Here is a 26,561-nt window from a genome sequence, read left to right on the forward strand (position 1 = left end):
CACAGGGAAATGCTTAGGCCTGGGCTGTGATTTTTGCCCTGAGTCTGAGTAGATCCACTGGTATGAAGCCTGTCCGCTAACTACTAGAAAGTACACTTTATTCAAGCGAAAAGCTCTCCTATCACTCATCGCATCTCTGCTTTGCCATCTTTCATTGCTGTTGTTGTTGTTGTTTGAGACAGAGTCTCACTCTGTTGCCCAGGCTGGAGTGCAGTGGCACAATCTTGGCTCACTGCAACCTCTGCCTCCTGGGTTCAAATGATTCTCCTGCCTCATCCTCCCGAGCAGCTGAGATTACAGGCGTGCACCACCATGCCCGGCTAATTTTTGTATTTTTAGTAGAAATGGGGTTTTGCCATGTTGGCCAGGTTAGTCTCGAACTCCTAGTCTCAAGTGATCTGCCCACATTGGCCTCACAAAGTGCTGGGATTACAGGCATGAGCCACTGCACCTGGACTGCTTTGCCATCTTAAGAGACCCTGGGCACCAAGGCATTGCAGTAATGGGTTCATACACAGGAAAATCGAAAAGCACACACACACACACACACACACAAAATTTCACTTTCTAGGTATACAAGACCATGATAGTTGTGTTCATTTCATTTTTTTATTTATTCACTTCTTTTTCTTCCTACCTGTTCCTTTCACATATATTTATTTTCAAAAACAAAAACAAGTGCTAGCACTTTGCTAAAGACTAAATGTTTGTGTCCCCTGAAAATTCACAAGCTATAGCCCTAATGTCTCTGTACTGAGAGGGAGAGTCTTTGGGAGGTAATTAGGTTTCGATGAGGTCATGCCACTGGAGCCCTTATGATAGGATTAGTGCTCTTCTAACAAGAGGAAGAGACTAGAGCTCTCGCAGGCACTCACTTGCTTGCTCACTCTCTCTCTTTCTCTCTAACTCTCCCTCTCTCTTGCTCACTCTGCCATGTAAAGACACAGCAAGAAGGTGGCTGTCTGCAAACCAAGAAGCCAGCCCTACCAGACATCAGATTTGCAGACACCTTGATTGGACTATCCCTGCCTCCAAAACTGAGAAATGAATGTGTCTTTAAGCGACCCATCTGGAGTAACTTGTTATAGCAGCCCAAACTGACGAAGACACACTCATATCTTGGAAACATTATTCAACAACTCTCTTCTCCTCCTCTGCCATCTCTGTCCTTCTCTACTCACTCTAGCAAATGTCCTTATTGTACCAACTAAGTGGGAATTTAAGTGAGCAGTGTGCCAAGGATGCTGGATGAAGCCATCACAGTGCCTTCTGCCATAATAGCCCATCAAAATAATATATATAATGAATAACTGCAATACATATAATGAAGATATATATACCATAAGTGCATTTCACCCTCCAAAATGAGCTAAGTGGAATAATTAGATATAAAGATGAACCCAATTTCGACTTATTATCTAGTAAGCATCTCTCCTTTGTTGGGGCTCAGAAAATGATACCCAAAAGTTTGGCACTCTGGTATGCTGAACACTTGGAACTAAGATAGGAAGGCCTTAGAAGCTACCTCAGAACCAAAGACTCTAATCTTCTCTGCCCCCACTTCACCTCCACCCCAGTGCAGGGAGGGGCTTCTTATCTGACTAAGGAAACTTATTTCCAAAAGAAATACAATTGTCTTAAGATTCCCCTCCATGAGAATCTCCTTGCATAACCAGGAAAGATTAACCACCACCAAGAAGAGATTAAAAGTCCATTACCAAGCCCAGATAGGTTTTGTAATCTATTTTTCTGAGGGCAACTCCAAGAGATTGCCTGGGAGACTTTATCTGCATAATAAAACAAACTTTGTTCACAGTGAACTTCTGTCCCTCACCTTTCCACCACCTCCCCCAGAGCTCAGAGGAACTCTATCCCAGGCCATTGTTCTTTCAGCTCATTCATTCCTCCTAAAAATCATTTACTACCCATCTAAAAACTTACCTACAGCCCCCTCACCCCTCTCTGCCCTATGAAGAGAGTATTTAAGCTTCAACCATCTGGCCTTTCTTTGAGTCTCGTATCTGTGGGACTCCCCTGTCTATATACATGTTAATAAATTTACCATGGCTTTTGCCCCCTATTAATCTGTTGTCCATCATTCAACAAACCCTCAGTGAACAGAAAGAATGTTTTTCCATCTCCCCTACACCTTCAAATAGCATAAAGTTCTGTGGTTATTAGTTCAAATTTAACAATCTAATCTCCCTTAATTTTGGATAATCTTCCTTCTTTTATTTCCAAACAACACACTGCCTTCTTTCTTTCTCTGTTTACTGAAAAACTCCCAAGATTGACTGGGACATCTAAACTCACAGGCAGGATAAGGAGAACAATGAGCTCAGTGCCTGGCTCATTGTGTTAATCATTCTTCAATCTCCGAGCTAAATGCAAGTTCATCTCTTCCCCCATCACCAAACCCCACTAAATGAACCATAAAGAAAAAAAAAAAAAAAGACCAGGCGTGCTGGCTCACATCTGTAATCCCAGCACTTGGGAGGCCGAGGCGAGCAGATCACTTGAGCCCAGGAGTTCAAGACCAGCCTGGCCAACATGGTGAAACCCTGCCTCTATAAAAACTACAAAAATTAGCTGGGAGTGGTGGCATGTTCCTGTAGGCCCAGTTACTCAGGAGGCTAAGGCACGAGAATCACCTGAACCCAGGAGGTGGAGATTGCAGTGAGCCGAGATCATATCACTGCACTCTAGCCTGGGCAACACGAGACTCTGCCTCAAAAAAAAAAAAAAAAAAAAGATATAAACCTACAAAGACACATAATTAGAGAAAATTCTGAATCGGATGAGGGACTTAAATTCATTTTTGAAACAAGTGGAGTTGGTGGGACCAGTGGAGGAGTTGCTTTGGAGGAGAAGGGAGCCGAGAGCACCCAGGGGACACTTGAAAAGTGCAGGACCAGACAGTCACAGGGACTATGAAGGAGGGGTAGTGGTGAAAATACTGGGATTTAATAAAAAATCTAAGTACAGAGCAGTCAAGTACCAGGTCCCCACCCTCATACACGTAGGCTGTGATCAATACACTCCCAGCCAGGTGACAGATTTATTCTCCCCATAGTTTTGAGATAAAGATCTTCAGACTTGGTTTCATCCAGCATAATAAAGGGTAGCGAGAGATCCTGAACTACAAATAGGAGGATAGAGGGAAAATAGGATTAAAGTCCCAGGACCTATCCCCATCAGCTCCCAGACTATTAACAGCCAGGCTTATGTTACTCAAACACTTCCCTTCAGAAACTGAGCAGCCCACAGAAATGACCTGCATTAACTGTACTAATATTAAATGGTCCCCCAAGGGAAAAGCGGGTTTAATCAGCCTCCCCCTAGAAGCCACATGTCTATAAGCTTCTCTCCCTCAGAACTCCCAAACAGTTTTTTTAGTGCCTTACTCTAAAATAAAAACAATCAAAAATCATTAGTCAATGTAAGGTATACCTCCAACACAAATTACAAAGAATAAACAAAAGTGGAACTATTAAAAAGCAGGATTTAAGTATTAACACTTATTTCATCACAGAAATGTTGCATTATTGCATCCACAAAACAAAAACAATCAAAGAAACAAAATTAAGAGCAATATAACAAAATGTTTAAGTGTAACAAAAGAGACAGAAAATAAAACGGAAACCTGGAAAGCAGAATAAAATGGCAAAGTATGGAAAGTATTTGCAATAGTTAATGCAGATAAGCCAATAATTAATGCAGATAATTAATCCAGGAAAGCGGATATCCACTTAGTAGTCGTTTTAAGAACAAAATCACAGAGGTGGACGTGATTCAGAAAATAGTATGGGCCAGGCGCAGCGGCTCACACCTGTAATCCCAGCACTTTGGGAGGCGGAGGCAGGCGGATCACTTGAGGCCAGGAGTTCGAGATCAGCGAAATACAAAAATTAGCCAGGTATGGTGGTGCACGCCTGTAATCCCAGCGCTTTGGGAAGCCAAGGCGGGAGAATCACTTGAAGCCAGGAGTTCGAGACCAGCCTGGCCAACATGGATAAACCCCATCTCTACTAAACACAAAAATTATCCAGGTGTGGTGGCACACGACTGTGATCCCAGCACTTTGTGAGGCCAAAGTGGGAGGATCACTTGAGGTCAGGAGTTCAAGACCAACCTGGCCAACATGGTAAAACTCAGTCTCTACTAAAAATACAAAAATTAGCTGGGTGTGGTAGTGCACGCCTGTAATCCCAGCTACTTCTGAGCCTGAGGCAGGAGAATCACTTGAACCCAGGAGGCAGAGGTTGTAGTGAGCTAAGATCATGCCACTGTACTCCTGCCTGAGTGATAAAGTGAGACTCTACCTCAAAAATAAATAAATAAATAAAATAAATAAAGCTGCAGCAAAGCACCCTTGCCCCTTCTGCCATGTGAGGACACTGCAAAAAGGCACGATCATTGAAGCAGACAATAGCCCTTACCAGACACCAAATCTCCTAGCACCTTCATCTTGGATTTCCAGACTCTACAACTGTGAGTAGTAAATTTCTGCTAATAAATTATCCAGTGTAAGATACTTGTTATAACAGCAAGAACTGACATGGTATTTTTCCCGTATAGTTACTCATGTATATACATGAAGCTATATACTTATCAATCAAAATCGACAATCTAATGCCCCTTCAATGAATTGGCTGTGTGACTTACTAGTCACAAAGTCCACTTACAAAAGAAAGGGGATCAGAATACATCAGGCTTTTAGAAGACATTAGAGCAAAACCCTCAAAGTTCTGAGTGAAGGCCAGGTGCAGTGGCTCACGCATATAATGCCAGCACTTTTGGTGGCTGAGGCAGGCAGATCACCTGAGGTGAGGAGTTCGAGACATGATGAAACCCTGTCTCTACTAAAAATACAAATATTAGCCAGCTGTGGTGGCACATGCCTGTAATCCCAGCTACTTTGGAGGCTGAGGCAGGAGAATCACTTGAACCCAGGAGGCAGAGGTTGCAGCGAGCTGAGATCGTACCACCACACTCCAGCCTGGGTGACAGAACGAGACTCTGTCTCAAAAAAAAAAAAAAAAAAGAAAAGAAAAGAAAAAAATAGCTCTGAGAGGAGGTGAGCGGCGGGAGTGAGAGAAACTTCATCTGTATTTACAGCCACTCCCCAATGCTGGCATTACCCTCTGAGCTCCGCCTCCTGTCAGATCAGCAGCAGCATTAGATTCTCACAGGAGCATGAACCCTACTGTGAACTGCATATGCGAGGGATCCAGGTTGCATGCTCCTTATGAGAATCTAATGCCTGATGATCTGTCACTGTCTCCCATCACCCCTAGATGGGACTGTCTAGTTGCAGGAAAATAAACTCAGGGTTCCACTGATTCTACATTATGGTGAGTTGTATCATTATTTCATTATATATTACAATGTAATAATAACAGATATAAAGTGCACAATACACGTAATGCCCTTGAATCATCCCGAAACCATCCTCCCCTCCCCACCCCCACAGTCTGTGGAAAAATCATTGCTGGTGAAACCAGTCCCTAGTGCCAAAAAGGTTAAGGACTGCTGAATTAGAAGAAGAGTGACAGCCACTCAATGGAGCAAATCGAGAGAGAGGAAAATGTGGGAACTGGAAAACAGGGACTCCATTATAAAGCAGTAAAAAGTAAAATAAAATAAATCCTTAGGATATCGGAAGCTCCACGATGAGAATATTCAGCAGGGTTAGAGAACAAGTCCAGTTTAAAGAAGGAGGAGGGGTGGGGGCTTCGAGAAGGCTGAATAAGAAGCATCTGGTATTCGCCTCCTCCACCAAGAACCAAAATAGCAAGTAGATAATCACACTTCGAATAGATCATCTAGGAGAGAACAGAGAAGTGACAGGAAATGTCTAAGGCAAGGAGGGAAAAGGAAGGCAGGCAGCCTGCTCAGCCAGGATCAGCTGGAAGCCCAGAGAGGCTCCCCAGTGCAGGGAAGGAATTGCGGAGAGACCCCCAGGGGTCCACATTCCCACTCTGAACTCCTGCAATCCTAGCCACGGGAGAACACCGCACCCTCGGATGCCCTGATACTAACACTGGGAGCTGCCTGGAGAATGTATGACCACACTGCTTCAGAGAGGGAGCTCATACCGGGATCGAAACCACGCCCAAACCTAAGTGGCTACATTAACACACCATTTTGATCACCCAGCCCCCAGCAGACTGCCTCCTGCACTGGGACCCAACAGCCCCTGCAGTTCCATATTCGTGGTTCCCCAGTGTTATCTCCCTTGCTAGCTGCTGCCCTGGGGCCAAAGCACGACCCACAGACAATGATCCCACTGGCCCCACCACCACCACCGCTGCCCCACAGCAGGGCCTCCAAGCACTTTCATCCAACTGGAGGACAAAACGAAAATCAAAACCACGATGCGTGTCATCTTATGCCAGTTACAACAGCTAAGATTAAAAAGACAAAAAAATAAAATGCTGGTGATGATGTGGGGAAAAAGGGGAACTCTTTTTTTTTTTTCTTTTGAGACAGAGTTTTGCTCTTGTTGCCCAGGCTGGAGTGCAATGGCACGATCTTGGCTCACTGCAATCTCCACCTCCTGGGTTCAAGTGATTCTCCTGCCTCAGCCTCCCAAGTAGCTGGGATTACAAGCACACACCACCACGCCCAGCTAATTTCTGTATTTTTAGTAGAGACAGAGTTTCACCATGTTGACGGGGCTGGTCTTGAACTCCTGGCCTCAGGAGATCTGCCCACCTCGGCCTCCCACAGTGCTGGGATTACAGGTGTGAGTCACCATGCGGGAATTCTTATACACTGTTGGTATAAATGTGAGTGTAGCCACTATCAAAAACAATATGGAGATTTCTTCAAAAACTAAAAACAGAGCTACCATATGATCCAGCAATCCCACGACTGGGTGTCTTTCCAGAAGAAGGGGACTCAGTATGTCAAAGCAACAACTGCACCCCCGTCTTTACTGCAGCACTATTCATAATAGCCAAGATATGGAATCAACCTAAGTGTCCAATGGATGATGAGATAAAGCAAATGTGGTAATATATACACAATAATATACTATTTAAAAGGATGAAATCCTGTCATTGCAGCAACATGGATGGAACTGGAGGTCATTATATAAGTGAAATAAGCCAGGCACAGAAAGACAAATATTATGTGTTCTCACTTATATGTGGGAACTAAAAAAGTTGATCTCATGGAGGTAGAGAGTAGAATGGTAGCAACCAGAGGCTGGGAAGGTTGGGGCGGGGTGGATAAAGAGAAGCTGTTTAATGGATACAAACACATAGTGAGGTAAAAAGAATAAATGCTAGTGTTTGATAGCAGAGTAGGGTGACTACAGTTAGCAACAAATTATTGTATATTTTCAAATAGCTGGGCTAGAAGACTTGAAATGTTCCTAACACATAGAATAGTAGAGGTGAGAGATACCTTCAATCAGCAGTCTCCAACATTTTTGGCACCAGGGACTGGTTTCACAGAAGACAATTTTTCCACGGACTGGGGTGGTGGGGGATTGGTTTTCAGATGAAACTGTTCCACCTTAGATCATCGGGCATTAGTTAGATACTCACAAGGAGCAAGTGATCTAAATCGTTTGCATGTGCGGTTGACAATAGAGTTCACGCTCCTATGAGAATCCAATGCTGCTGCTGAGCTGACTGGAGGCAGAGCTCAGGAGGTAATGCTGGCTCACCCGCCACTCGTCTCCTGCTGTGCAACACGCCATGGACAGGCCCTGATGTTGGGGGCCCCCCCTTAAATGCCATGACTCCCTAACTTGATCATTATATAGTCTATACATGTAACAAAATATCACATGTTCCTCATAAATGGGTACAAATATTATGTATCAATAAAAAGAAAAGAAAGAGGATGGGGACTGCAGAACAATGCTTTCTGGGGGAAAAATAAAGTTGATACAGTATGTAATATGTTAGGTCATTTATTTAAACTTCATTTATGTATTTAAACTTCATTTATTTATTTAAAATTTATGGCCAGGCATGGTGGCTCAGCCTGTAATCCCAGCACTTTGGGAGGCCAAGACAGACAGATCCCTTGAGACTAGGAGTTCAAAGCCAGCCTGGGCAACGTGGTGAAACCCTGTCTCTACAAAAGATACAAAAATCAACCAGGTGTGGTGGCACACTCCTGTGATCCCAGCCTCTCTCGAGGCTGAGGTGGGAGGATCACCTGAACCCAGGGAGGTCAAGGCTGTAGTGAGCCATGATCACGCCATTATACTCTAGCTTGGGCAATAAACTGAGACCCTGTCTCAAAAAATAAATAAATAAATAAAATGTATGTACTTATTTATGATATATATGTGTTTCATATATCTAATGGAACACTGTCAAAATAAAATTAATGATAAGTAATTAATAAAAACTAACAAAAATGTAAGAGACAATTATTAGCTTTAGACAAATAAAATACACAAAAAATGTAATTGCTGGTTCTATGTTGAGCATTATTTTCAAAGTCATAGTAACATAAACAATGCTGGTGAAATGACAAGGTTTAAAATTTGTTTAAAATAATTGAGAGGAGGAAGAGATAATGTGGGAATAATTAAACACAAATGAGAAAACTGATGGTTGTTGAAGCTAGATGAACAGCAAATGGGCATTCTTTATATCAATCTGTCTGTTTTGTTTGCATAAGAAAATTGCCAAAATGAAAAGTTTCAATTATAACATCTCATTGTAAATAATGATTTCTGATGTAATAAAATTGGACTACATTAGATAGATTTGGGGGGGAGCAGAAAAATGTATCTGGGGAAATTCATTAAAAACAAACAAAATAATCACCTGCCTCACAAAATATAAGCATGAAAATTACAGCTAGATAGAAGGAATAAGTTCTCAGGTTCTAAACCACTCTAGGATGACTATAGTTAACAATAATATATTACAGAGTTTCAAATAGCCAGAAGGATATTGAACGTTTCCAACACACAAAAAAAGATAGATGTTTGAGATGATAGATTTGCTAATTACCCTGATCTATCACATTATATGTATCAAAACATCACTATGTATCCCATGAATATGTACAATTATTTGTCAATGTAAAAAAAAAACAGAAAATTAAATTTTAAAAAATAAAAAATATATGTATGTTCATATTAAATAGAAATACAAACATAAATCCAGAAGAAACTATAGACGCAAGAACTTCCTTTTTATGAAAGAAATGTTAATACTATTTAATTTTTAAAATTATTATCAAATTATTACTTTGATAAATATTAACAAAATTCTTCATCCTCAAGATATTTTTTATGATGGTATGTAATTTCAATATATTTTTCCTTTATGTAATGAAATGAAAAGACTTCAGAGCTGACATCTGAATTTTAAAAAGCATAATTGGAAATGGGAATTCAATCTTGTTCCATTGCAAGGTTTTGTTGTAAGCACTGCCCTCTAGTGTCACTTCGTGGGACAAGCATCTTGAATTTCATAAGCTAGAAATTTAACTAAACCTTCAAATGCCATATTCTCTCTTCTTCTTGGATCTTCCATCCCCTCCATGTGGTCATATCCTATTAGGATATGACCTAGGACCCAGAATTCAGGGCAAGGCTACTAGTTTTATAGGATGGTTCATTATGGATTCAAAATGTTTTAATGAGAGGGCCTTGGAACCTGGTCTTGATTAATGGGGAAATGTGTCTGAGTTCTAAACAAATGTTTATTCACTTGAGGGAAAGAACCCATTTATTTGTCTTCGACTCCTTGAGAGTACTGTACATGCCTTGAATCAAATGCAGTGCTGGACAGAAGTCTGATACGTGGTGGATGCTCAAAGGAACATTAAGTGAGTCTGGCAATGACTGTTCAGAACTCGTTTCATTATTTGAAGGCAATCTGAAGTATTCTTTTAAGCATGAAGTGCCATAAAGGAGAGTGATCATTGTCATCATTAATAACTGTCCAAGCCAGATCTCTAATGAATATGGGCAAGTCAACACAGATGATAGAATCTAAATCATTTCTGGAGGGGAAAATGGAGAGATTAATGGGTGAAAGGCCCACCTTGATGCCTTCCATCACCTCCTAAAAAGAAAAAAAGAACAAACTTTTTAGGCCAACTTCCCTAGATCAAATGGTTTTAGTCTAAGAAAAAACAACCATACAAAAAAAAAAAACCTGGTTTTCCCCCACAGTCTTTTCTTTGCAATGAGAAGAATGTATTTTCTTCCTCAGCATTATTTACTTTTTGATAAAATCACATATTTCTCCCTGCCAAAATTCTGACACGTGTTCAGTTCCAAGATGTTCTTCCTTTGCTACTAGATAACGGAGGAAGTGTGCCTTGTTTCCCCTTGACTTCAACAGTTTTCGGTTTCCAGGCCTGGCGCGGTGGCTCGCGCCTGTAATCCCAGCACTTTGGGAGGCCGAGGTGGGTGGATCACCTGAGATCAGGAGTTCAAGACCAGCCTGGCCAACATGGTGAAACTCCATCTCTACTAAAAATACAAAATTAGCCGGGTATAATGGTGGGGGTCCCCTGTAATCCCAGTTACTCGGGCAGCTGAGGCAAAAGAATCACTTGAACCCAGGAGGCAGAGGTTGCAGTGAGCTGAGATCATGCCATTGCACTCCCCCAGGTGACAAGAGCAAAACTCTGTCTCCAGAAAAAAAGAAAACACAAAAAACACCACAGTTTTCAGTTTCCACAAAGTTGTTGCCCCTCCACCCCAAAGCCCCAGGCTCTGATACCTCGATCTTATACATAACTTGCTAATCAGGAAGATTAACTTTTGCTAAAGACTGGCTTGGACTGGAGTGTTCAAGTCATGCTACAGTCTATACCTACAATAGGGTGGATTTGTTTTCTACTGAGAAATCCTCTCTTAGAGGATTTCACAAGAATGTTTCTTCTCTGATAGTTATATTCCAGGTCAGAAATCTTTTTTTTTACACAAGGTCTTGCTCTGTTGCCAGGCTGGAGTGGCACAATCTTGGCTCACTTCAACCTCTGCCTCCCAGGCAGCCTCAAGCAATGCTCCCACCTCAGCCCCCCGAGTAGGTGGAACTACAGGTATGCACCACCACACCTGGATAATTCTACGTATTTTTGTAAAGACAGGGTCTTGCCATGTTGCCCAGGCTGGTCTTGAACTCCTGGACTCACGCAGTCCACCTACCCTGGCCTCCCAAAGTGCTGGGATTACAAGTGTGATCCACGATTTAGAAATTCTTTAACTCGCTTTATAGTGCTTCTAATTTTGGCTTATGATCCAAGAGCAGAGATCCTATTCCCTACATTGGTATTCGCGTGATTAACACTTTGACCAAAAACCCTCCCCATAAGTTTGTATCCTTTGATATAAAATCAAGACGACAATTCTTGCAATTTTTTTTTTTCTTTGATACAGGGTCTCACTCTGTCACCCAGGCCATGGTACAGTGGCACAATCATAGCTCACTGCAGCCTTGACCTCCTCGGCTCAAGTGATCCTCCTTCCTCAGCCTCCTGAGTAGCTAGGACTACAGGTTCGTGCCACTATGCCCAGCTAATATTTCAAATTTGTTATAGAAATAGGGTCTCACTATGTTGCCCAGGCTAGTCTTGAACTCCTGGGCTTAAGTGATCCTCCTGCCTCCATCTCCCAAAGTGTTGGGATTACAGGTGTCAGTTACCATTCCTGGCCCAATTCTTGCAGTTTTTGACTCTCACAGGCATGCCATATAGAACTTGGACATTTCAAATTCTGAGTCATTGTTGACAATCAGAGATTATATGCTGTTAGCCTAAAATGCAACATTTTATATTTATGTTAATAAATTTCCCACAAGCCAAATCTAAAAATAAGGATAACAGTTTCTAGTATAGATTTTGAATCTACCAATATGGCACATAACTGAGAAGGGTCTATTTCTCTTCAGGCACAGCAAGTAAAAAAAAAAAAGAGCCATTTCTGGCCAGGGGCGGCGGCTCACACCTATAATCCTAGCACTATGGGAGGCCGAAGCAGGTGGATCATTTGAGGTTAGGAGTTCAAGACCAGCCTGGCCAACATGGTGAAACCCTATCTCTACTAAAAACATATAAATTAGCTAGGTGTGGTGGTACATGCCTGTAATCCCAGCTACTCAGGAGACTGAGGCAGGAGAATGGCTTGAACCCAGGAGGTGGAGGTTGCAGTGAGCTGAGATCGCACCACTGCACTACAGCCTGGGCAACAGAGAAAGACTCCATTTCAAAAAAAAAAAGAGTCATTACTAAAAATCTTTAAAAAGTCACCAAAGTATATGAGAAAGAACATGGGTTTTTAAGTCACAGGAATTAGGGGTAAAAACTGACTTTAGCCAGAATATGATTTGGGCAAATAACTATAACTCTCTGAGCCATGATCCTCATCTTTCAAATAGACAAAATACTGGCCATATTGGACTCCTTTGTGCCTGCAACACAGAAGCTACTTAGGAAATGTTAGTTTCCATCCCTCCCTACTTCTTCCCTGTGTCCCAGAGCCCAATCTCACTGGTCCTATGTCCTGTGCAAGGGATAGGAGCACTACCCATCTGCCATGCAAAAGCTTCCAAAATGAAGCTGCTACCAGCAAGAAGTAATTGTTCTCTGCTCTTCCTATCGCACATCTGTCTGCATCGTTAGGGCTTTCAGGTATACTGGGACAGGATGCTTTCCAACCCTCGAAAGGCCTAGAGAGAAGCAGGATGCCCGGCCACAGACTGCGTACCACTCACAGCTGAGATCCCTTTCCAGCTAACTCCAGCTCGGAGTTCCTCCCTTTCACTCCATTTTTCTTTTGGATAATCCCCGTTCTTTTGCTTCTTGGATCCCCCTTTGACATTCTGCCCTCTCCTCGACTCCTGATTAAACAGCCTGACAAACTGGATTTGCTAACCCAAAAATCAAAGCAGAGGCTTCTACTCTGGTAGTTCTCTGCTGCCCCCTCTTGTCGCCAAATGGAATAGGTCACTGCTCTTGCCACAAAAATCTCATTTTACATTTCAGGAACTTGCAGCACTTATTATGGTCGGGGCCAGGCATTGTGCTAGGTATTAGTGATTCAACAGTGAGCAAAACGAGCAAAATCAGAAAATGGCTTGTTCTCATGGAGCTTACACTGCAGTGAAAAAGGCAGGCGTTAAACAAATAATCATATTAGTAACTATAATATCAGAACTCAAAAGTGTGATTAAATGCTGAGAGGCCGGGTGGTGGCTCACACCTGTAATCCCAGCACTTTGGGAGGCCCAGAAGGGAGGATGGATGGAGGTCATGAGTTCAAGACCAGCCTGGGCAACACAGTGAGACTCAATGCCTACAAAAACATTTTTTTAATTAGGGCATGGTGGTGCACGTCTCTAGTCCTAGCTAATTGGAAGCTGAGACAGGAGTATTGCTTGAAATCAGGAGTTCCAGGCTGCAGTGAGCTACAATCACACCACTGCACTCCAGCCTGGGCAACAGAACAAAATCCTGTCTCTTAAAAAAATATTTTGTTTTAAATAAATGCTATGAGAGCCTATAATATGGAATCTGACCTTGTCAGGTCAAAGAAGTCTTCTTCGAGGTGGTGGTTAAGGCTGAAATTGAAGGATGAGTGGCATAAACAGAAAAAATGAGGAGAAGGAAAAAGTCCAGAGGGGGAAGCAGCTTCAGTATAAGGTCTAGGGTAGGAGGAGCATGTTAGGATGTTAGGAGGGAAACAAAGAAAATCAGTGTAGCCAGAGGAAGGGAGAGGGTGGAGGAAGGAGCAGCAGAGGGGGCTCAGTGGGCCAGGCATGGTGCCTCACGCCTGTAATCCCAGCACTTTGGGAGGTCGAGGCGGGTGGATCACTTGAGGTCAGGAGTTCAACAGCAGCCTGGCCAACATGGTGAAACCTCCATGTCTACCAAAAAAAAATACAAAAATTAGCCATACCTGGTGGTGCATGCCTGTGGTCTCAGCTACTCAAGAGGCTGAGGCAGGAGAATCACTTGAACGCTGGAGGCGGAGGTTGCAGTGAGCCAAGACTGTGCCACTGCACTCCAGCCTGGGTGATAGAGCAAGACTCCGTCGCAAAAAAAGAAAAAGAGGGGTCTTGGTGGATGCAGGTGGGTGAATAGTGAATGAGAGGCTACTATAGTGACCCAGGTAAGTAGTTTAGATTCAAGATGTTAAGGCAGAGCTTGAAAGAAGTGAAAAGATTTAGAAAAAAGGAATTTGAAAATATTTCAGTTGCTTAACAAATATGTTCCAAAGAATTTTATGATAGATTGGAAACCCACCAAAGGTAAAGGGAAGGAAGGCTCCAAGGATGAATACTAGTTTCTTGGTTTGCATAGCAGATGGGGACTGCAACCACTATCTGGGTTTGGTGGTAACTGTGTGATCCATAAATTGGACAGCAAGCAGGTAACAGGTTATCCCCATATGGGACTCACAAGAGAGGTCTGGAGTGAAGATGTGAGTGCCTGTGCAAGCTGCAAAGGGGCTGCCAGCTGGGGTGGTGGGGGAGATGGCTAAGCCAATAGTTCTCAACACTGAGTGGGACCTTGAGGGGGCTTTTTGGAATTTTACAGGGTGGGGGAGATGAGGACGGGTGTCTCACAGCGATTTGGGATTGCTACTGCCATTCAGTGAGAGAAGACTAGGGATGCCAGACATCTTGCAAAGCACAGCACAGTTCACAGAGAAGAAACGTCCCATGTCCCACAGCCTCCTTCATGCCCAAGCATATAAATATTGAAATACTTATTTAATATAAATTATTTTCCTTTATATTACAGATAGGGCGTTATATATACAAACTGTTACAAGAGGCGGGCACTTAGGCTAAGACGATTGTGAACTGGATGGGTGCAGTGGATCACACCTGCAATCCCAGGACTTTGGAAGGCTAAGGTGGGTGAATTGCTTGAGCTCAGAAATTCAAGACAAGCCTGAGCAACATGGTAAAACCCCATCTCTACAAAAAATATAAAACTTAGCAGGGCCTGGTGGCACACTCCTGTGGTCCCAGCTACTTGGAAACCTGAAGTAGGATCGCTGGATCCTGGGAAGTCAAGGCTGCAGTGGGCCATGATCATGCCACTGCACTCCAGTCTAGTGACAGATGGAGACCCTGTCTCAAAAAAAAAAAAAAAAAAAAGGCTGGGCGCAGTGGCTCACACCTGTAATCCCAGCACTTTGGGAGGCCAAGGCAGGCGGTTCACCTGAGGTCAGGAGTTCAACACCCACCTGGCCAACATGGTGAAACCCCATCCATACAAAAACTAAGAAAATTAGCTGGGCATGGCGGCACCCATCTTTAGTCCTGGCTACTCTGGAGGCTGAGGCGGGAGGATCACTTGAGTCTGGGAGGCGGAGGTTGCAGTGAGCTGAGATCGCACCACTGCACTCCAGCCTATGCGACAGGGTGAGCCTCCATCTCAAAAAAAAAAAAAAAAAGGATTGTGAACCACCAGTCCAGGAGGAGTCTAAAGTGAGAACCATAAAATGCCTTGGATTGAGTCTTGATGAACTGCCACATCCAAAGGCCAGCAAGACAGAGTGGCCTTGCAAGGGCAGATGAAGAAGAAAACCAGAAATGCTGGGTTACAGAAGCAAAGATATTTCAAGAAGAAAGGCATAGTTAATGATATCAAGTATTGCTAAGAAGTCAAATAGGATGAGAACTAAAAAATACCTGCATTTTATTTAGCAATATGGAGGATTTGGCAACAGGGAAGTAGTTGATAATTCACCCAGAGCTCTTTCAGTGGAGGAATGGACCAGAGCCACAGTCGAAAGAGTTGAGAAGTAAGAAATAGCGGGAGAGTCAGGCACAGTGGCTCACACCTGTCATCCCAGCATTTTGGGATGCCGAGGCAGAAGAATCAGTTGATGACAGGAGTCCAAGACCAGCCTGGGCAACATATCGAGACCCCATCGCTATAAAAAATTAAAAAATTAAAAATTAGCCAGGCATGGTGGCATGTGCCTGCAGTGCCAGCCATTTGGGAGGCTGAGGCAGGAGGATCACTTGAGCCCTGGACCTGGGAGGCTTGGGCTTGGGAGGCTTCAGTGAGCCATGATTGCACCACAGCACTCCAGCCTGGCAACAGACTGAGACCCTGTCTCACCAAAAAAAAAAAAAAAAAAAACACAGAAAAGAAGTGGAGTGAGAAGACAGAGATGCTATGATATAGTTCTCAGGGAACTGAGGTTCTAGAGTGGGAATGATGGAGGAGGTGAGAAGATAAATAGGAGGTTGTTCTTCTGTTTAAGGGAGAGATTTGTCTCCATAGGTTTGCTTACATGACCTTCCCTCCAACGGAAACTGATGACCTGGCTCCCTCCATTCAGGGGAGCTTAGGCTGGCTGAAGTTGGCAAAAGAAGAAGGGAAGAAGGTGGGATCATAGGCAGCCCCTGATGCTGGGGCCCAGATTCAGACCGCCCCCCGCCCCCCATTCACAGAATGTGACATTGTAGAGAGCCCATAAAATTCACCTTATTGGATTACATGAAGTTAAGTTCAAGTTTGTGAGTTCTGACTTGATCCCTCACATTCTAGGTTCCTATGAGCAAGTAAACAGGCAAGGGAGTAGCAGAGACTGTCCTAACTCATCCTGATGTCAAAGACAAAAAGGAGGTTGTTTAAAAAATATATACTATCTCAGCTGGCGGTGATTCACATCTATAATCCTAGCACTTTGGGATGCCACAGCGAGAGGATCACTTGAGGCCAGGAGTTCAAGACCAGCCTGGGCAACAAAATGAGACCCTATCTGCTAAAAAAATAAAAATAAAAATAAATAAAAATATATAGCCACCGGGCACAATGGTGCACTTCTATAGTTTTTTTTTTTAGACAGAGTTTCACTCTTGTTGCCCAGGCTGGAGTGCAACGGCACAATCTTGGCTCACTGCAACCTCTGCCTCCCGGGCTCAAGCAATTCTCCTGCCTCTACCTCCCGAGTAGCTGGGATTATGCCACCACGCTCAGCTAATTTTGTATTTTTAGTAGAGATGGGGTTTCTCCATGTTGGTCAGGCTGGTCTTGAACTCCCGACCTCAGATGATCCACCTGCCTCAGCCTCCCAAAGTGCTGGGATTACAGGTTATGAGCCACCGAGCCCGGCCTACACCTGTAGTCTTAAACTACTCAGGAGACTGAGGTGAGAGGATCACCAGAGCTCAGGACCTTGAAGCTGCAGTGAGCCATGATTGCACCACTGCACTCCAGCCTTGGCAACAGAGTGAGACTCTGTCTCAAAAATCAATCAATTAATTAATTTAATTTAATTAAAAACACTATCCAGACGTTCATCAGGGCCACATGTTTAAGATCAGTGAAATTTATACATGTTATACCTCAATTTAAAGCTTGTTTTAAACACCACTCTCTGTAAGCATGCCCCAACTCTAGATACAGTGTGTCCCTGAAGAGCACTTTTTTTTTTTTTGAGACAGAGTTTCCCTCTTGTTGCCCAGGCTGGGCAACTACAGCCACTGTCTCCCATGTTCAAGCAATTCTCCTGCCTCAGCCTCCTTAGTAACTGGGATTACAGGCACCAGGCACCACGCCTGGCTAACTTTTTTGTCTTTTTAGTAGAGATGGGTTTCACCATGTTGGCCAGGCTTCTCTCGAACTCCTGGCCTGATGTGATCCACTCGCCTCAGCCTCCGAAAGTGCTGGGATTACAGGCGTGAGACACCATGCCTGGTCTGAAGATCACTTCTTAAGGGGATTATAGATATAAAGTAGACTCTGCCCAATACTGACCACCTATCTCGTGGTCAGTATTGAATGAGTAGGAAAATGTGAAGTAGTGAAAAATGAGGACTGTCTCTACTTCATTTTGATGTTAAATATTTTTAGAAAAGTGTTGACCATAAGCTATGAGGCTCACAGTGATCTTGTCTAAATAGCTGGAGAGACTAGGAATGACAGCACAGTGAAGACATAAAGAAGCTGTAGGAAAAAGTAATTGTTCATTGACAAGGCTGCAAAATTTGCTCACCTAGCACTCAGTGTTGCAGAGGAAGTGAAGTATATCTTCTCTGTAACTAATCCAGTTATTCTCATGAGTCCCCATCCACTGGGCATACAAAAGTAAAACAACAGATTCAATCCGATCTAAGGCAAAACCTTAAAACTGTGCTCTCAAGTAACATTCACTCTAAGTAAAAATGGCTGCCTTTCAGATTTCCCAGGTCCTACCTCCCTCCCCAGCTTTCTTCCATGACTACATTTGCCAGGGGAAAGAAGGGCCTGGAAGCCATGTAATTTCTGTCCTCTGATTTCTCCAACCTCAGAATGCTGAAGTCGGCACCTGGCGTCCTTGTGATCTGGCCCCTAGGGACCCTCTCAGGGCCTGGGGGATGGTCCACTGAGGACTTAGCCCCACTCAGGGCTCACAAGGGTACCTTCTCTGGAATAACCACATAATTTATGGTATAACTGAGACAAGTTGGTACAACTGTATGGTATGGTACAACTGTACAAGTGTGCCAGTTGTACCATAAATTATATGGTTATTACAGAGAGTGTCAGTGACAGAGGGTACCAACTGCAGAGAAGCCTAGGACAGCAGGTAAAAGGGGCTGTCCTGAGCAAACAAGCATGCAGCCCCCTGCAGAGGAATCGCTGCCACACAGTCTGCCCAGGCTTTGGCCCAGGTGCTCACTTTATAACTTCACTTTAAGCAGAACATCTAACATGGGAACAAAGGAGCTTGGTGAGCAGCCACGCATGGTGGCACACACCTGCCATCCCAGCTACTTGAAAGGCTGAGATGGGAGGATCAAGAACAGCCTGGGTAACATAGGACACCTTGTCTCTTAAAAACAAAAACAAAAAAGGCCCAGGTGTGGTGGCTCACGCCTGTAATCCCAGCATTTTGGGAGGCCGAGGTGGGTGGATCACCTGAGGTAGGGAGTTCGAGACCAGCCTACCAACATGGAGAAACCGTGTCTCTACTAAAAATACAAAATTAGCTGGGCATGGTGGCACATGCCTGTAGTCCCAGCTACTTGGGAGGCTAAGGCCGGAGAATCACCTGAACCCAGGAGGCAGAGGTTGCAGTGAGCCAAGATTGCGCCATTGCATTCCAGCCTGGGCAACAAGAACGAAACTCTGTCTCAAAAAAAAAAAAAAAATTATCTTACTATAACCAGTAATTACAAAGAAAAAAATTTTTAAAAACCAAAAGATTGGAAAGCAGACCACAAGCCCACTGCCTGCCCAGCCAATCTATCAAAATAACTAGTTTATCTCAAAACCTGTTGTCTTTATGGCTTCCTCAATTTAACACAACATTTCTAAAATCTCGTCTTCAAAAGTTATCCCCAAAGCAAGATTTGGGGTTGGCAAGAGCAAATACAAAGACTGATCTCGGCCTGGCGTGATGGCTCATGCCTATAATCCCAGCGCTTTGGGAGGCCAAGGTGGGCAGATCGCAAGGTCAAGAGATCAAGACCATCCTGACCAACATGGTGAAACCCCATCTCTACTAAAAAATATAAAAATTAGCCATGTGTGGTAGTGCATGCCTGTAGTCCCAGCTATTTGGGAGGCTGAGGCAGGAGAATCGCTTGAACCCAGGAGGCAGAGGTTGCAGTGAGCCAAGATCTCGCCACTACACTCCAGCCTGGTGACAGAGCGAGACTCCATCTCAAAAGGAAAAAAGAAAAAAAAAAAAAACTGACCTCTAACTTCCTCATCTCCTCTCTCCTGGTTCTCTTCCCAACACCTAAGACTAAGAGACATAAGGCTGTCTCCCCTTCCTTCAACCATGGAGTGTCAAGGCTCCTGACCAAGCTGTCACCACTGGAAGCAACACGCTCTCAACAGGAGAAATCTAAGTAAGCACTGAGTATTCCAGTCTTCATTCTTATTATGTTAAAGGAGGAGCTAAAGAAATTTTTTAAATCCCTTCAAGAGAATAGTCTGACTTTAGACTGTTATTATTTTATAGGAAAGACCCTATTATGAATGTCAAAACTGAATATGAATGTCAAACTTTTCTCCTGCAACAGTCCTATTCTCCCCAAAACAGATGGATGCTTTAGACTAACAAGGGAGATGGTAACCTATTCAAGAGAAGAAGAAAAGCTTTTTCCCCCACAAAACCATCTTGATTAGTACAGCTTTTAAATACCTTTGCTGTGGTTTGAATGTGTCTCCCAAAAAGCATGTGTTGGAAACTTAATCCCCAACACAACAGTGTTGGGGGGTGTGGCCTAATGGGAGGTGGTTAGATCATGAGAGCTCCACCCTCTGAATGGATTAATGCCGATGATAAAAGGGCTTGAGGCTATGAGTCTAACCTCTTGCTCTCTCACTCTTTTTAGCCCTTCCACCATGGGATGACACAGCAAGAAGGACCTCGCCAAGTGATGACCCCTTCCATCTTAGACTTCCCAGCCCCCAGAACCATGAGCCAATAAATTTCTGTTGCATATTAATTATCCAGTCTCCAGTATTCTGTTACAGTAGCACAAAACAGGCTAAGACACTATTATAATCCTATTGCCACTGCTCTTTAACTTTGTACAGCAGCTCATCTGAACAAACGTATGATGCTAAGTCACAGGATACAACTTACTGGGCATCCACCCTGCCCCAGACAATATGTTGTGTACTTTACATGAATTATACTCAAACCTTACAAAAATCCTAAAGAAAATGGTTTTATATTTTCATTTTACAAATAAGAAAAGAAGCTTAAAGATACTAAGTAATGATGCCAATGTCAGAGATCTAACATGTGGTGACAAATTCGGCTCAATATTTACTGCAGTACTCTCGGACCCAAGGTCTTTCCATTACTCCAGTTTTTCAAGCAATTCAGGGTAGGGAGTTTAGTTATCACATGCCTCACATCACCCCTCTCCCTGCCAAAAAAGTCACTATTATCTCTGCAAAGTATGGAAATGTATAAAATTAGATCTGCCATTGTTCATAAAGACAGAAGTTGTTTCTGTCAAACCGAGTATGTAATCTTTGTTTGACTAATGTAAATCAACTTTGGCTTCTTTCTTCCAAGGAACAATACAGTATAAAATAGTGCATGTGGGGCGTTACAAAGAAGATATGTACTTTCTATAATTCATGGCAGAAATGCATGAAGCAATTGAGGGGGAGGGCAGATGGAGGAAGGGGAGGAAGAGACAGTGACAAAAAGCTGAGCAAGAAAAGGTACAGGAGGTATGGGTGTATGCAACCAATGATGAGGAGAAACACTTGATCTTAACTAAAATGAAAAAAATAATAATAATAACAGGCCGGGCAGGGTGATTCATGCCTGTAATCCCAGCACTTTGGGAAGCCGAGACAGGTGGATCACTTGAAGCCAGGAGCTCGAGGCCAGCCTGGCCAACGTGGTGAAACCCTATCCCTACTAAAATACAAAAATTCACTGAGCATGGTGGTGGGCACCTGTAATCCCAGCTACTCGGGAGAGTAAAGCAAAAGAATCACTTGAACCCAGGAGGCAGAGGTTGCAGTGACCCGGGATTGCACCGCTGCACCCTAGCCTGGATGACAGAATGAGACCCTGTCTCAAAAAAAAAAAAGAAAAAAAAGGCTCCAGTTTATACGTAAGCCTACCAAACTTTCCCATATGCCAAAACTCATCACCCTCTACTCCACCAACGCCATTACCAACCCCCATTTCACACCCAGGCTGTGACTGAGAAAATCTATGACTTGTATGAGCATAATGATGTCCTGGTGCCAAATGTCATTATTACCCTTGGAAGACAGAGCACTGGCCGGGGAGATCAATGTTACAGGATGAGCAAAAGCCAAAGTAACTTGGTTGCCCCCAAAAATCAAAAATGGTCCTTTCATCTTTATGCCTTCAACTCCTCTCAATCTTTTGGTAACGTAACCAGGGGTGCCTGGAAAACCAATTTAGAGGCTGAAAGTAGGAAACCTGGGAATTTAGAGTGTGATCGTTTCCCTTTGCTTCAAACTATGGGACAATTTGACTAGGAAGGTTGCAAACATGTATGAAAATAAAAACTAGTGTTTAGTTACCTTGAGAAAAAAGGGAATATGGACCACCCAAGCCAATCATGTGTCAAAGACTTGAGAGAAACCAGGATTTTTACAGTTATTGCTCACAGAAGAAATTTAAAGACATCATTTCATTTATTTTTTTTTCTTTTGAGACGGAGTTTTGTTCTTATTGCCCAGGCTGGAGTGCAATGGCAGGATCTCGGCTCACCGCAACCTCCGCCTCCTGGGTTCAAGCAATTTTCCTGCCTCAGCCTTCTGGGTAGCTGGGATTACAGGCATGAGCCACCACACTTGGCTAATTTTGTATTTTTAGTAGAGACGGGGTTTCTCCATGTTAGTCAGGCTGGTCTCAAACTCCTGACCTCAGGTGATCCGTACGCCTCAGCCTCCCAAAGTGCTGGGATTACAGGAGTGAACTACCACACCTAGCCAACGACATCGTTTTAAAGAAAACTAGGAACACTTGTATACTGTGACAGACAACTAACTCAGATGACCCCAGAGCCCCACCAGCCTCAAGAGTTTTACAGTTTTACGGCAACACGCACACTTATCCTTGGAAAGTGTGCATTCTGGGTCTGTGTGGGCCTGGGTGGAGATAGTAGAGAAGGATTTCAAAGTCATCCCTCCCGGATCCATGCTTTTGCTCAGCATCAGCTAAGTATCTCACTCAAAGCAGAGACCACTCGCTTGACACTTTCAGATATCACCAGATGCCATATTAGTCCAATAATTAAGTGCTCCTCAAAGACTAATCATACCCATGTGGCTAAAAGTGTACCCTAGGTGGCCAGGCACGGTGGCTCACACCTGTAACCCCAGCACTTTGGGGGGCCAAGACAGGCAGATCACTTGAGGCCAGGAGTTCAAGACCAGCCTGGCCAATATGGTGAGACCCAGTGTCTACCAAAAAATACAAAAATTAGCCGAGCACAGTGGCACGAGTGCCTGTAGTCCCAGTCACGTAAGAGGTTGAGGCACAAGAATCGCTTGAACCTGGGAGGCGGAGGTTGCAGTGAGCTGAGACTGAGCCCCTGCACTCCAGCCTGGGCAACAGAGCAAGACTCTGTTTCAAAAAAAAAAAAAAAGAAAAAAAAAGAATACCCTAATTGCATAATTCCTTTGAAGGGATCATCAAAATTCACATTCTTGATTACAAACAATTTTCCAATTTCAACACAAAACATTCCTGGAAACTTTTGTTACAGGGCTGATGTATTAAAGAGGATTATATATTCCTAAAGGCATAATGCTGTAATTGGATTTTTTTTTTTACCAATCAAAGCTAACACCAAATAAATAATAGGCATATAGGAGCAATAACAAAAGATAAAACCAAAGATACATCTACAAATTCCCATGATGAAGCTTAGAGATTTTTATATTTAGTCATAAATATTAGCAGTAGAAACCACCTAAGAGATCTTCTAGGAGCTGTCCCCAACACATTCCCTCTGAGGGACCACACCATTATCTCCTGGGAAGCTTCATAAAGAGCACAGATTTTGGGACCTGGCACAGTGGCTCACACCTATAATCCTAGCACTTTGGAGGCTGCAGTGGACAGATTTCTTGAGCCCAGGAGTTTGAGACCAGCCTGAGCAACATAGTAAGACGCTGTCTCTATTTAAAAAGTAAAATACAGCCAAGCACGGTGGCTCATGCCTGTAATCCCAGCACTTTGGGAGGCCGAGGTGGACGGATCACATGAGGTCTGGAGTTCGAGACCAGCCTGGTTAACACGGTGAAACCCCATTTCTACTAAAAATTAGCCAGGCATGGTGGGCACCTGTAATCCCAGCTACTCGGGAGGCTGAGGCAGAAGAATTGCTTGAACCTGGGAGGTGTAGGTTCCAGTAAACCAAGATCGCGCCACTACATACCAACCGGGGCAACAACAGTGAGACTCCGCTTCAAAAAAAAAAGTAAAATAAAAAGTAAAAATAAAAAACACAAGTTCCCAGGCCTCATTCCTATTGGTACGGGTAGGAAACAAAATGCTGTCTCTTAATTTTTCCAGGTGATTCACATGTACATTTAGATTTGGGAATGCTAGATTGATTATGTGAATTGTTCACAGTTACATGGCTAGTATTAGAGCTGGATCTCAAACCTAGATACTCTGACTTCCAAATCAATGCTCTTTCCACATCAGAGTGCCTGCTATACAGAAATCCCAAATATGCTGCTTTATATATAAAGGCCTGAATATACTAAACATTATAGTGCTAGAATACATTAAAATGTGCAACCAAATAGAAATATTTAGCTATCAAAAAGCTATTAAAATATTTTAACTAATTCCACATGCATTTTTTATTATAAAAGAATTTTCAGGATAAACAAAATAATCAAGGTCTAAGTAAGCTCTTCAAAGGACATTTGCACTGCTCCTTTAAATTTTGATAAATTTCCTTGTAGCATAAAGAAGTACTTAAAATCATTCATTGAGACCAGGCACAGTGACTGACACCTGTAATACCACATTTTGGGAGGCTGAGGCAAGTAGAACACCTGAGGTCAGGAGTTCGAGACCAGCCTGACCAACATAGCAAAACCCCGTCTCTACCAAAAATACAAAAAGTAACCGGGCATGGTGGCACACACCTGTAATCCCAGCTACTCAAGAGGCTGAGGCAGGAGAACCGCTTGAACCCAGGAGGCAGAAGTTGCAGTGAGCCGAGATCACAACAGTGCACTTCAGCCTAGGCAACGGAGTGAGGCTCAGTCTCAAAAAAAAAAAAAAAAATTATTCATTAATCATTCTTTTCAAAAATAGCCCTGCAGAGTCTGGGCAACATAGGAAGACTTTATCTCTACGAAAACTAAATTTGAGGCTGGGAGCTTGGCTCACGCCTGTAATCCTAGCACTTTGGCAGGATGAGGCAGGTGGATCACCTGAGGTCAGGAGTTTAAGACCAGCCCGGCCAACATGGTGAAACCCCATCTCTACAAAAACTAGCCAGGCGTGGTGGCGGGTGCCTATAATCCCAGCTACTCGGGAGGCTGAGGCACGAGAATCACTTGAACCCAGGAGGCGAAGACTGCAGTGAACCAAGATAGCACCACTGTACTCCAGCTTGGGTGACAAAGCAAGATTCAGTCTCCAAAAAAAAAAAAAAAAGTAATTTGAAAAATTAACTAGGCATGGTAGTACATATCTGTGGTACCAGATACTCAGGAGAATGAAGTGGGAGGATCACTTAGGCCTAAGAGGTCTAGGCTGCAGTGAGCTGAGATTGTGTCACTGCACACTAGCCTGGGCAACAGAGCAAGACACTGTCTCAAAAAATAAATAAATAAACAAATAAATAAATAAAATAAAAAGCCAGGCACGGTGGCTCATGCCTATAATCCTAGCACTTTGAGAGGCCAAGGCAGGCAGATCATGAGGTCAGAAGATTGAGACCAGCCTGACCAACATGGTGAAACGCCATCTCTACTAAAAATAACAAAAATTAGCTGAGTGTGGTGGCACATGCCTGTAATCCCAGCTACTCGGGAGGCGGAGGCGGGAGAATGGCTTGAGTATGGGAGGCAGAGGTTGCAGTGAGCCAAGATCACACCACTGCACTCAGCCTGGGCAACAGAGCAAGACTCCGTCTCAAAAACAAAAAAAAAAAAACAAAGTTTCCCTGCAGCAGGTCCACATTAAGCATTTTACTTATAGGACCCTCTTGAATCTGATTCTTATTCATTTTGTCTTTGCTCTTCCTAGCTTTGTTTTCTCTCCACCCCTCACCAAGACACCCCTCCCACTGCCATATTCCCAACGTGTGGAGGAGAAAGGAAGCGCCAGAGGGCATGATGGAAAGGCCAGCTAATGGGAAGGCCGCTGATTCCTCTTTCATGACCTTGCTCCTTAGGACCCAGAGTTTAACGCAGCTCCGTGGGTTCTTTAAAAACAAACCAAGTAAGCATAAAAGCTATTTGATTCCTTTTTCCCCTTCCCATGATCACTTGTGGCCTCCTGTAGAACTGGAGAGAGCTCCTGCGCAGGGCACCAGACCTTGGCTTTCAGTGCAGTGCTGCTGATGATTCCAGGAGGACCACCTGGAATCAGTTATGGCCCCAGAAAGGAGGTTCCAACCCTCCCCAGAGCAAGGCTCACTGATGTGCACCTCCACCCCTGCTAAAGCCACTGCAGGGCAGCTCCTCACTACCTGGGGGCTCCCACATCACCTGACAGGGCCTTGCTGCCTCCTGGGGTCTTCCCTGCCACTGCCACCAGATAACAAGAGGCTGGCTGGGCACACATACAGGTGCACTGGCTCGCTGGCTAGTGCTGTGGATGCTGTCACTGGCTCTAGTTTTCCCAGCGGCTGTCCAAGGAACAAACTAACATGACCCAGAGTGCTGGGGAAAACTTTGATCAATCAAAAACAGGAAGGAGACAGGGAGGAACTAAAAAATATTTTCTTATTCATTCCTCCCTATCCAAGACACGTTTCCTTTCCAGAGACTTCTCACGACTACGCTTCCTGGTGAAACTGCCATCTACATGCTCTTTTCTTTTAATATTTTGCTCACAATTTATTCATATCTTGCTTAATTTTATTTAGTTTTTTTGGTTTGTTTTTTTTTTTTTTTTTTTTTTTTTT

The 26,561-nt window shown here is 43.6% G+C and overlaps 1 protein-coding gene across 1 annotated transcript in view; it reads right to left on the reverse strand.

Annotated features, from left to right (window-relative positions):
* Positions 1–26,561, reverse strand: part of FUT10 (fucosyltransferase 10) — a 110,982-nt gene that overhangs the window by 44,382 nt on the left and 40,039 nt on the right. The gene's annotated exons all lie outside the window — the stretch shown is intronic.

The sequence above is a fragment of the Piliocolobus tephrosceles genome, chromosome 7 (genome assembly GCF_002776525.5).
Source record: "Piliocolobus tephrosceles isolate RC106 chromosome 7, ASM277652v3, whole genome shotgun sequence".
NCBI classification, from domain to species: domain Eukaryota; kingdom Metazoa; phylum Chordata; class Mammalia; order Primates; family Cercopithecidae; genus Piliocolobus; species Piliocolobus tephrosceles.